The sequence below is a fragment of the Gymnoscopelus braueri genome, assembly GCF_963280865.1.
Source record: "Gymnoscopelus braueri genome assembly, chromosome: 6".
NCBI lineage: Eukaryota > Metazoa > Chordata > Actinopteri > Myctophiformes > Myctophidae > Gymnoscopelus > Gymnoscopelus braueri.
Window position 1 is genome coordinate 22575667 of NC_137607.1, and position 10000 is coordinate 22585666.

A 10000-nucleotide genomic window follows, 5' to 3' on the forward strand; every position below is an offset into this window, starting at 1 on the left:
AGAGAGAGAGAGAGAGAGAGAGAGAGAGAGAGAGAGAGAGAGAGAGAGAGAGAGAGAGAGAGCCTATGGAGAGGAGAGGATTACAATAGCCTACAGGCACTCTGATCAGCATTACAACGAGACAGGAGGGGGAGATGGATGGAGAATGAGACGAGAGAGAGAGAGAGAGAGAGAGAGAGAGAGAGAGAGAGAGAGAGAGGGGTGGGGGCAAACAGACAGAGGAAGAAAGAAAGAAAGAAAGAAAGAGGGGGGGGGCAGAGGAAACCCTTGAAAAGAGAGCATGTAAATACGCCAACGATGGGCCTCTTAAGTGTCCAGGAAGAAGCCGCGGGATAATAACCTCAGAGAGCGCCGCGTGATTACAGATCGATTTGCCGCAATCAAGCCCCCCACCCCCCCCCCCCCCACACACACACACACTCACGGCGGAGGGGGGCTCTGTGAGACGGGAGAGATTTCTGCTCCTCAAGGGTAACCGTGATGACAGCTGAGGTCACGGACGACAGGAGGAGTGACAGAGGGAGAGAGAGACACACCAACGGAGGGAGGGAGGGAGGCGAGTGATGGAGGAGAGGAGATGAAGGGAGGAAAGGACGGAAAGGGGAGGCCGTCTGTCTTTAACGAGGTACTATAGCCAGCCATCAGCACTCACATGGCTCACACACACAGGCTGATGGGGACGCGTCTAATTATGCTAATGGTGGAGAGGTGGCGCTGTGTGATACGGCCCTTTGGCTATCATTGACCATGGAGTGGTCATACTGATGTATTGCAACCTAGTGTGGTCCTGATGGAAGGTCTGGAGGAGAAACTTAAAGGGATAGTTCACCCCTAAAATGGCTTTTTTCCTATCGATTAGACTTGAATTCATGGATATTTCTTTTTGTTTTTGTCGCATTCCTGAGCCAATAATTTGATGTCCAGCAGCGGTTCCGGTCGGAGACACAAAGAGTCTCCTTTGTGTCTCCTATACCGGAACCACTGCCTATACCGGTCCGCTGGTCATCAAATAATTGGCTTAGGAGTGCGATGAAAACCCCAAAAATATCCATGAATGCAAGTCTCCATGGGGTGACTAATCGATAGAAAATAAGTAATGTTTTTGGGTGAACTAACCCTTTAAGCGGATGCAGGGCAAAAACAGAGAGGAAATAAATTGGATTTTTTTTTTTTTTTTTGCTGGGACACATGGCATGGGGTGAAGTCAGAGAAGCAGCTCATGTGGTAAATGTCGCGGTGCTGTGTTGAAGGAATAAACACGGCTTGACATCGCTACGCAGCTTTCCTCAAAAAGGCTCATGACTGTACATACACATACAGAGGTTTGAAACAGCCTATAGGGATACATTAAGTAAGGCGAGCAGCTCTCCCAGTATGCTAAAAAGGGTGAGCAATATTCACTCGTATAAACTGTTTAATTACTACTATGGGGCCTAGCCGTCATCCTCTGTATAATGAAGCTTTAATAGCCAAGGTCAAACGAGCCGCTGTGTCCTTTCTACTGCGTGTCCTCATCTTGAAGCAATAACCATTTCTCCCCTGAGAGGAATAACACATATGAGTTCCCCTCCGAGGGGCAAGGACTCAACCCCCTTAAAGTCACAAACCGCAGGAAGAAAGAAGAACTTGCGCACACATCCTTTTGCCTTCCTCAAGACAAAAATGTTTAGGTTGAAACCTCCACCTAACAAATGACGCAGAGCTGTCGTCTGTGGTGTGTGTGTGTGTGTGTGTGTGTGTGTGTGTGTGTGTGTGTGCATGTGCGTGTGCGCGTGCGTGTGTGTGTGTGTTTGAGGGAATATTCTTTTCTTTTTATAGTTGTTATATGGCCGACACAACCTCTTCTGGCCCTTTTCATCATAATGTCCTAGAAGCCAGCCTCCATATCTCTTACAGTGCAGCAACAATGGCACATTGAGAGACACTCGTTTATCAGGCTCTTCTACTGTAAAAAGAGAAGAAGGCAAAAAGAAAGAGCAAACTCGTCACAGCGGGGAGAGACACAAAGAGAGATTCACTAAGGGAGAGACAAAGAAAAGAGAGCAGCAAAGCTTTTTGTCGAAAGCAGCACGCCCTTTCATTGCGATGCGATATTGATGCCTTGACTGCGAAGTCGGAGGAGACACAGGAAATGCTTGGGGGTTTTCAAGGCATTGGTCACAGACCTCCCTCAGACCCCGACTTCTTCCCCCTCGTCCTTTTCACAAAATGATGACAGGAGGAGAGGGACATAAAACGGAGGGATGGCTGGTCTGCGCCCGGCACGATACGAGAATCAGAGACAGCCAGTAATGGCCTTTTTTGAAGAATGCGCCACTGAACTTTAAGGGCCGTCTTGCTTGAAAGGACGAGTTACAAATAGGAAGAAAGAGGTGGCAGAAATGACTTCCCAGGGATATACCTCCTGCTGTGCTGCCCTATCCACACGCCGCGCGCTGGAGGGGAGAGTATACGCCACACACACACGTCTGTGTCTGTGTCTGTGTGTGGACGCTATTATAGACATGTGCATGTGGGGACAGTGGAGACTGGAGAGATGTGCAAACATATATACTCACATATACTCCCACTCCCACTCCCACACTCACATACAAAAATATGGAGGCGGAAGCAACATTATGGACATGCAAGTGTGCCTGCTCACATGTACATTACGCACACACGCACGCAGCACACGTGCACGCACACATCACACGCACGCACGCATGCACGCACGCACGCACGCACGCACGCACGCACGCACGCACGCACACTATGGGGCTCCGTTAGTGCCACGAGGGGCGCATGACGCCTCCTGTGACCACATGATTTTTTCTTACGTGTGTGTGTGTGTGTGTACACGTTCGTTCTGCGCGTGCACTGCACAAAAGCACGCGTTACGCGCTGCAACGCGTCGTGTACATTTACGCGTAAGCTACATGCGCTACAACCTGTCACGTACATTCACACGTAAGCACGCGTTACGCGCTGCAACGCGTCGTGTACATTTACGCGTAAGCTACATGCGCTACAACCTGTCACGTACATTCACACGTAGTAATAATAATAAAAAATAAAATAATAATAATAATAATAAGGGTAATAATAATAAGGGTAATAATAATAGTAATAATAATAATAATAATAATAACAATAATAATCCTTTATTAAATAATGATACTGCCCAAGATATTGCCTTACTAATGTAATAACGCAATAAGGGTAATAGTGTAATAATGCAATAAGTGTAATAGGTGTAATAGTGTAATAGGTGTACTAATGTAATAGTGTAACAACGCAATAGGGGTAGTAGTGTAATAGGTGGAATAGTGCAATATTGCATTAAGTTTAATATGTAATAGGTGTAATAGTGTAATAGGTGTAATAGTGCAACGTGTGTAATAGTGTAATAGATGTAATAACGCAATGAGGGTAATACTCTAATAGTTGAACAGGTGTAATAGTGCAATAAGTTAATAAGTGTAAAAGTGTGATAGTGTTATAAGTGGTCACATTCACCCAATTCCGCCCACATCCACCCAAACCCCAACTACTTCACTACACTATAACACCTATTGCACTATTACCCTATTGCGTCATTACACTATTACACCTATTACACTTTTTACCCTTTCTACACTATTATACCTATTATACTATCACACATATTGCACTATTACACTATTAAACCTATTACACTGTTACCATTATTATGTTATTACACTATTACACTATTAAACTTGTTGCATTATTACACCATTACAATTATTACACTATTACACGTATTACAACATTACCCTTATTCCGTTAATATATCATATAGCAGTCACTGGGTACCGGCCACTGGGTGCCAGGCAACGGCCCCGGTCGACCCGCCAACAGCCTTTTGGTGAAGAACCTGGGCTCGGTCCACCTCTATATTTTCATGGTATGCAGAGACTGACTCACGCATAGGAAATACATTGCCTTTTTCTCCAAGTCCTCAAACCAGCCAGGATGTGGAGTTGCGAATGAGAGGAAAGTGTCTTCCTCCTCCTGCCACTGCCCCAGTTTAGGAGACACCTTCAGGCATGGGAAGACGTAGTCTATATCCTCCTCCCACAGGCCCTCTGTTGACCAGTTCTCCTCCAAGAAGGTGTTCAGGTGTGGAGGAAGACTCATTGACTTCCTTAACGATCTGCTTTAGCAGCCTAGGCCAAATGTGGACCCGCTGTTGTAGGGTCTCAAACGGCACCAGCAAGTGTCCCAGCTTAGTACAACCGGGTTCCCTGAGAAATTTTCTTATGCACACCGAGGACAGAGTTCCGACCCAACGCAAGCCACAGCCACACCAGTTGTGGCATCAGTGTCTCTAGCAACTTTTAGGAGTCTCCAAGCCTCCAGAATGGACTCATGAATGGTGACAGTGACAGCCCTGGCAGATATGCATTGTCTTCTGACGTTTCCCGATACAAATATTCAATTCATTGGTGAGAGTCAGTGTAATGTTTTTTTTATTTTACAGGAACACTGCAATTAAATTCTGGAATCGCATCTTCTCATAGGAATATGGAGAAATATAACACAACTGCTCTGGGATTTGATCTATAGGTCCAACATGAATCCAAGGATTTTAGTCAGCTAATTAAAGATGCTATTTCTCAGGGTGTCAAAAATGACAAAGGCTGATCAAACAAGTTGAAAATAATTTATTCACCAAATCAAATTTCACACAGGGAACTTTCTGACCGAAATTGAAATATAAATTAAGCAGATTCGTTTGAAAACAGTATCGGTGTAACAATTGAACATCATTCTACCATCCGGATTTGAACTAGAGGTGTCGGTTTCATGGTCCATCTCCTGTCATGGTGAGCTAAGCAATCGCAAGAACAATTTGTTTTGTCCGTATTTCAACAATCAAATCATTGACACTTAATAGAAGGGCGAAAGCAAAACGGAATGGAATGGAACACCTGGCGCGGGTCGGACCGAGAGAACCCCGCAATGCCACACACACACACATACACACACACACACACACACACACACACACACACACACACACACACACACACACACACACACACGTTGTTTATGTAGGATGGACAATCATGTGATCCATGTTTTATATTAAAATACATTATTTTGATAATGATTTTATGATTTTCATTTTAAAATATGGACTGACAGTCCTATAGCTATAATGTCCATAGAGAATATGTCCCCACCTGAAAGATGCTTATTAAACTTTATAGCCTAACTTGCCTGGTACCATGCATGCTTCATCTTACCATCTAAAATTATATTCCTTGGCTTGCAAACAGACAAAAAGTGTGTAGCCGATGAAACACAACGGCTTTGCATTGATGACACCAGGTATAAGAAACTCATGAGCACACTGGCCAATACAAACTAATAGGCGAGTGCGCTCTGGTGCGCAATTTCCGCACTGCTGCTGTCCAATGTGTCCAAATTCATCTTTAAATGCCCTGTTTTCAGCACTGTCACATATCTTTTACACATATCTTTTATACTCTTTATACCAGGAGTCTTCAACGTTTTCAGGCCAAGGACCCCCTAGCTGAGAGAGAGACGAAGCAGGGACCCCCTCTATATTGTATAAAATTGTGTTTCAGATTAAACTTTTTTGTTTACTTGGTCTGCTCTTTTTTCCCCTCTACACCTATATATCTCTTTGCCAAAAATAGCCGATCTACAAGGCGTTGTGAGCTTGTAGATCTGCTATTTTTGGCTAAAGTTCTCCTCAGAAAAGGGATGCCAGGGTTCAAGTGGTTAAGGTAAAAAAAAAAAAAAGATAACACACAAAGATTTGGTGGACCCCCTGTAGTAACTCTGAGGACCCCCTAGGGGTCCCGGACCCCCTGTTGAAGACCCCTGCTTTATACTTTTGGATAGTGTCATTTCTCTTGTTAACTAGCAGATTAATGTTTAGCGATCTCAAGCAGTCTGTCTCTCTCAAGTAGCAGCTGCAATCCATCCAGTAACGACCAATTTATGCTTCGACGTACAACGGTCAGTGCATGGTGGGAAAAGTACTCAGATATTTTACCTAAGTAAAAGTCTGGAATTCAAAATTGAGTAAAAGCACAAAAGTATTAGTATCAAAATGTACTTAAAGTACCAAAAGTAAAAGTACTAATATTTGAAAATAGCAGATCTACAAGCTCACAATGTGTTGCAATGCGATGCATTAGATTGGCTATTTTCAAATAGCCTATGTAGGCCTATAAAATAGGGCTAAAGTGGTTTTATAATATAATAATTGATAATAGCAAAGTAACTAGTAACTAAAGTTTTCAAATGATTGTAGTGGAGTAAAAGTACAATATTTGCCGTTGGGGTGTAGAAGTAATACAATAGTAGGCCTACTGAAAATTGGCAATACTCCAGTAAAGTAAAAATACCTAAAATTTGTACTTAAGTGCAGTACTTGAGTACATGTACTTTGTTACTTGCGCCCCGAATATATTCAATCTGCGCTGCAGTGTGAGCTTGTGGATTTGCAAAGCGATCCTGATGAATCATGCTTAATAATGTGACGTTGCAGCCTACGTCTGGCATTGCGGGGTATAATGAGAATAAAAGTAAAATCATTCAAATTATTGAATGATTATGATGAGGACGGTAGGCTTTGCTACATGGTCAGTCTTGGAGGAGGGGGGGGGGGAACCGCTGTTTACGGTTTATTATGCCACCTAATAGCTTACATTTTGATTCATTCTCTGTGACTGTGAGAGTATCACAAATGTGTGCCAAATATAAGGCGTTCTGTCTTGACTCTTGGAGTTCCAGTACATTTGTTAACTATCCATTTCTTAAATTAGCCTTTCATTATGTTCTGGCCCGCCATCTAATGCTTTAGAAAAAAAAACGTTCATGTTGGTGCACCCTTCATAGTTCTTAAATCCATGAATTTTGCAAAAATGTTGCAAGGGAAGTCTCTGTGCCAGCCAGGATTATTTTGTTCTTCGTCGCACAATGGTTTCGAGTGGTTAACATTATGCGATATTAGCTGTAGAATACAACTCTCGTAGACGTATTTACGATTCTGACGTTTTCAATCTACGAGAGTTGTAGGGTTCACCCCCATGGACACAGGGACTTTCTGCACTATGCCCCGTAGACACTCCAAACATGTACAAATTGAAAATAAAGGTGCTTACCCCCACGCAGCAAATGTTAACTATCGCTACGGGGTAGTAGTTTAATGTAATAATCCATATCTTTCAATAAAGAAGTGTTTAATGCCGACTGTGGCTGATTCTGTCGGAAGTTCCCAATGGGCGGTAGTGACGCGCCCATCTGGTGAAACCCGGAATTACACTCAATGTAAACAGGAAGTAAGCGAGGGTGAAACAATGGCATTCGGCCATAGACGGCATTAAAACACTTCTTTATTGAAAGATATGGATTATTACATTAAACTACTACCCCGTAGCGAGAGTTAACATTTGGGGCATGGAAGCACCTTCATTTTTTATTTGTACATGTTTGGAGTGTCTACGGGGTATAGTGCTGAAAGTCTCTGTGTCCATGGGGGGTGAACCCTACAACTCTCGTAGATTGAAAACGTCAGAATCATAAATACGTCTACGAGAGTTGTATTCTACAGCTAATGCGATATACAAGACCACAAGTAGCCTACCGCGAATGAGACGCGTTGTGAGCTTGTAGATCTGCTCTGATGCGGTGCACTGTGTGTGTGTGTGTGTGTGTGTGTGTGTGTGTGTGTGTGTGTGTGTGTGTGTGTGTGTGTGTGTGTGTGTGTGTGCGTGTGCGTGTGCGTGTGTGTGTGCGCGCGCGCTGCGCTGCTCAGGAGCGCAGCTGGCTGTTGGAGAAAAACACTGAATTGACATATGAAAATGTTGCCTTCAAAGATTGGTGTGGATAATGTGGGAAGGGTCTAATTATTTTATATTGATCTTTTTTGGGGTCACATTATTATATTTAGGCCTATCTTTTTTTAGGTCACATTATAGCTTAATATGGAACATGAACATCTCGCCATCAGATTGGATTGCCATGTCTGTCAGGCTGTCAGACTGTCTGTCTGTCTATCTCGAGACAGAAAAACAGAGAGACATGATAGTATTATAATTTTCGGGGAACCATGACTTCATCACAACCCATCAATCATCATTGAATGAATAGGCACTTGGAGAGAGGGAGAGAGAGAGAGAGAGAGAGAGAGAGAGAGAGAGAGAGAGAGAGAGAAGAGAGAGAGAGAGAGAGAGAGAGAGAGAGAGAGAGAGAGACAAGTGCGTGTCAGATAAGTGGCAGGCCGGCAGCGGACCACGGACTAAACATCTAATAGGCCTATAGGCTACACATGAACATTTTGCAAGGGCTGTTCTGGTATATACTTTAATTCATCAACGTGATGAAAGCGACCAAATAGGCTATTTCCATGGTGGACACCAGCCTAGGGTTAGACTTGCACAGCAGTTCATTGTCTGTCCATTGTCTGAGAAGCGCAGTGCTGATCCAATAATACAACTCATAATGACTACAGGCGTCGAAATTAAAACCTGTCCCATCCATAGAAGCCAATCTATAATAACGCATAACAATGAAGTAACTGGAAATCTGATTTCCAGTTATATTTATTCCCATGATTTGCTCTTAGGATGAATTAAACCCCGTATTTAACCAGGTCAATCTAAATGAGATTAAAGTTTATTATCTATTACATTAACATTGTAAAACGCATATGAAAAACACACCAATGGGAGACAGATTCTATAACACTTTGAATTGTATCAAAATGTGTGAAATCGTTATCTAGACGAGCAGGTGAGATGTGGTTTCGCTACTTTTTTCTTTCTGTTTTTCCTCTCTCCTTTTTGAGAGAGAAGGATAATTGTTGCGCTCTGCAGTCATGTAACACAGAAGTAATACCTCTATGGCATAAACGCATATGTTTATTGTTGTTGGAAGGGAGCTTGGCGCATTTGGGGAGCATATAGGCATTTGAAAACATGGTCACAATTGGACCCGTTGGAAAGCCAGAGCGGCACCATTGATTTGACACCATAGGCTATACTGTAGGCTACAGCTGTTTATTGCCTTGAAATAGAAGATTATTTAAGAGAAAATACTATAGCCTAGGGCTAGGCCTACATGTTACTGATGATAATATATTTGCAATGATGCTAAATGAAGCAAATTCGTGTCAGATCAAAGCCACGTACGGTGATGCCCTGCACCATGCACTCTGCTTAAAAGCCGCTGTTGCTTAATTGCTTTATCAATGGATATTGATAGAATATACAGTGATGAGCTGTACACGAAACAAAAGCTAAGGTTCCAAAGAACTTTAAATTGATTTGATTTGAGAGAGCTCTAAGTGTTAGAAGACACCCACGACCGCCGAGTTTTTGGCACCGACCGCGCCGTGATTGCGTAATTCCTTGCGTAATTCATTCATATCAGGAAATAATGAAAGAATCCAGCCATGGGCCAGATAAACATACAAAGCTTAGATTTCACGGATTCTGGCGTTCTTTTTATTTTAATTTTTGGTTATGATCTGACTGAGTATTAGCTAATTATAAAAATCGCCTCGAACCTCCGGAAAAAGACGAGAAGAGTGCATGGCGCGGTGATCAACCAAACCCGATGTTGGAATCATACTGTACAGTTTATAATTGCCTTGAAATAAAAGATTATTTGACAGAAATTAATACAGCCTATATGTTACTGATGACTTGGAATTAAATTTTATTGCAATCAATGCAATATTGATTGCAAAGGACAGGATTCAAGAATGGAGACTTGGAGAGGGACAGCGCACCTTCTGTGCGTAATTGCAGAAAGCCACTTCATAAATTGAATCACATATCAGGAGAGGTAACTGAATTAATTAATACAAATATTTTTTATTTATTTTTTTAAGACTTACACGTGCATATGAGGCGTTCTGTGCAGGGCAGAGTTATGTCACAAGGGCACACGATGCGTTATGTACAGAGCTCAGTTATGTCACACGGGTAGGTGAGGCGTTCCACGCAGCGCGCAC

The 10000-nt window shown here is 42.9% G+C and overlaps 1 protein-coding gene across 1 annotated transcript in view; it reads right to left on the reverse strand.

Annotated features, from left to right (window-relative positions):
* Window positions 1–10000, reverse strand: part of agbl4 (AGBL carboxypeptidase 4) — a gene marked incomplete at both ends in the record, with an annotated part of 472442 nt that overhangs the window by 27884 nt on the left and 434558 nt on the right. The window lies entirely within an intron of this gene.